At 39.6% G+C, this 3,353-nt stretch overlaps 1 pseudogene; it reads left to right on the top strand.

Moving 5' to 3' along the window:
- The window catches only part of LOC122347532, a 663,620-nt pseudogene that overhangs the window by 374,533 nt on the left and 285,734 nt on the right, over positions 1–3,353 (top strand).

Here is a 3,353-nt window from a genome sequence, read left to right as displayed (position 1 = left end):
AAATAATATACTTTATATTCTATATTATTTATATTATAAGTGTGAAATAGTACTTATTACTATATTACTAATTGTATTTTTTTTATATTTACAGAAATATAATGACGCTTTGCTGTGAATAATTAATTGTCTTCCATGCTGTTAGCCTAACCTGGGAGGTTTTTAAAGCGTGGCTATGTGGTTTCCGGAGTATTCTGGAAAGTTACTAGACTAGGATTCCTAGATCAGGAATCATAAATAATGCATTTTATATGAATTCATTTTTAGTGCATGCTAATCTACATGTATTAAGTATGAGTCTTCTTAAATAATGCTTTTAGTCTGTTTTGCTTTGGTTTTTTTCGACACCTATTGGAACACAAGTTTAAACAACGCATCTGTGGCTAACAAAGAACGAACGCATATCGAGTAGCATCCAGAGGAGGGAGCTAGTGGACAGAACAAAGCCCTCCCCATATCATTCATTAAACAGTCATTACAAACAATCTTTGTCATCATACAGTACCTGATATTAATTTGCATAGCTGCAGTATAGCATGAATGCCATTCTGCCGTCGGTAAACTCAGCTAAGCACACATTTCCCCTCTCTGTCGCTCTATGAAACAAACACAATCTCCTGTACAAGGATGACATTTGTAGCGGATACTTTGACAATATTTTGCTGTGAGACGCTAATATAAAGAGGCAGCGACTGTATGACTCACTAGCGGGAATGCAGACCTAATTTCGGTTGTGTTTGTGCATTCATCACACAAGGCTCGCTATAAATAAACGAATCAACCATCAGAACTTGGTTTGTGTCCCCGCGTTTATGTTTTCAATCTCCTCTGCGAGCAATACCAGCTCGAGCTGTGAGGTGCCAGTCTGGGGTCTTGACAGCGACTCAGACATAGATGTCGTGCGGTGGGCAGCCCATCTAGATGAAGATTAATATCACAGACAACAAGCAGGTCGGGGCAGAGCTGCAGAAGCTGATTTGCTCGGATAGACACGGAGAAACAAACAGGCAAATTAAAAGAATAGACCGATAACCACAACAAACATCCAAAACATTCGCTATAGCCAAGCAGAGGATAAATCACGCTATCGCAGGAGATCAATTGAGAGAATGCAAAAATATGTATAATTCATATCAGCTCAGGTGAGGACTGCAGGTACAGCGGCACAGGTTAAACATCTTCTCAGATTTAGTCCAGCCAGCCAGGCCTGGGCTAGGAAAACAATGCTATATTTCTCGACATACTGTACATTTGTGTGACTGTCTGATTGTGAGTTATTTTTAATTGTTTTTTTCTTTCTTTCTTTTTTACCTGTATGCATGTGTGCCTTCTATAGTGCGGTCACGTGGACTTCTACCAAATTACTGTCTACATAAAAAAAAATAATAAATAAAAAAATAAAAAAATAAATAATTACAAGTTTTATTCAGACAACAAAAAGACTATCAGTCACCGTCTTAGCTAAAGTAATAAATGTACTTATCTTTAATGTGCTCAGAATATATATATCAGATATACCAAACTGGTTTCAGAAGACGTATTTCTTAAATTCACAATGGTCTGGATATATCCTGTTTTTGCAACTATGTGTCGTTATAAAGTGGTTTCCTTGGAAAGACCTTTTTTACTTATAATGTAAGGTCTGTTAAATTTACAAAATGTATACATAAGATAATAAATGGCTTTTTTGTAGATTGTATACGAGATTGTAATAGTGTAGTTTTCACAAAACTTTGTGTTTCAGGTTAAAATGTATGTACTGTACAAACTGTACAAACACAATGGACAGACCTCTTTTCTGTGAGAGGTATCAATCATTTCTATGCATTAACGAGAGGGGTTGTCTTTGCACGTATCTGTGTTTGAATAACGCATTTATGACTGTTTGTGTTTTTTAATTTATTTATTTAATCCTGTCCCTGCAATCGGAGTAAGGAATCTCTTTTTCCCCTTCATTTTAGCAATGTTTAAGTTCAATACTGCACCATATTATAATAAGATCCAGCAGGTATCACCATAAACACACATGTTCCTTGCCCTTGGGTAGCAAGTTAGATGTATGTACGGTCATGTCTTTGGCAATTCCGTTTGCATNGAGAGAGAGAGAGTGAGAGAGTGACACGACAGACACTATGCATTATCCTTAAGGTCACATCAATGAAGTGTTACACATCCTTCACACACGTAGAAGACGCATCGCACACACCGCAAACTCACCGCAGTACACGATGAGAAGCGCCGTCAACAGCAGCACAGCCCAGAAAGTTGTCGACATCCTCGGCCAGTTAATCGCATCCTTACGCTTAATCGATCTGACCGCCGGAGCCATGGAAACGCGTGTCGTGAAATCAGCGATAAATTCAGCGTTACAAACCCTCCCGTCCTCTGAGGAAACGTCTCTCTCCACGAGTGATTCTTAAAAAAGACATTTTGAAAACAGACCGCTCATTTCCAAATCCCCTCAGCTGTCTTTAAGTCCAGCAAATCGAAAATAAAAGTCTCTAGCTGACGCGTGGTCGATTCAGTGTATCCTGGGAAACGGATAATCCAAAAACAGGCGCGTGAATTCAGATTTTGTCATAAATATTAAACTGTCGACGGCACAGTGTCCGCCGCGTCAAAGCTCCGTATAGAAAAAAACGAAAATATACTCGGTAAAGATTAAATCATTTACGTCGCAACGCCGTGAGAACTAGCTGAAGAACTGCTCGGTTGGTCTGCGAGGACGTGTTTGATTTCTCTCAGACTCCCGGAGAAAGGATCCCATCGCAAAGCGTCTAGATTCGGCAAATATTCGCTAAGAAGACATCGAAGTCCCGATCAAGAGAAGGCGAGGAACATAAAGAGCTGTGAGCAGATGAAATGGAAAGATCTAGAGAGCTCTGAAGCTGCGCAGACCGATACATGAACTGAAACTTCGTGCCGCCTCAACTTTTACTTACGCTGCATACGAGCGACGACGCGAAAACCGCAACACTCTCACGTTATAATTATAGAACCCGTTTAATCTCGCAATGCAGGCACCTTCTCCTTTTGACGCGTCAAGCTGGAGAGCAGACGTGTAGATGGTGTTTTTTTTTTTTTTTTTGATTTGGCATACAGATTATTTTACCCCAGCACATTTTTCTTGATCTTTTATTTCATCCATCGGTCTCGTGTGATGCAATTATCTGTGACGTGTGGTTAACAGGTTCTACACTCGGGTGCGTGCTTGCGTTTAAATTAAAGTTTTAAAAATGTCTGCAAAAACTGAGAGCAGAGGATATGTTTGTGGAACTTTTCAGAACCAGAGGTCCGGACAGCTCCCACCCACGCTGTTGTCATTAGAAAGTGGCAATATTAGGTGTATATAT

Source organism: Puntigrus tetrazona, chromosome 6 (assembly GCF_018831695.1).
Source record: "Puntigrus tetrazona isolate hp1 chromosome 6, ASM1883169v1, whole genome shotgun sequence".
In the NCBI taxonomy this organism is placed as follows: Eukaryota; Metazoa; Chordata; class Actinopteri; order Cypriniformes; family Cyprinidae; genus Puntigrus; species Puntigrus tetrazona.
Note: the sequence above shows the minus strand (reverse complement) of the source record. Positions and strands in the feature narration are given on the sequence as shown.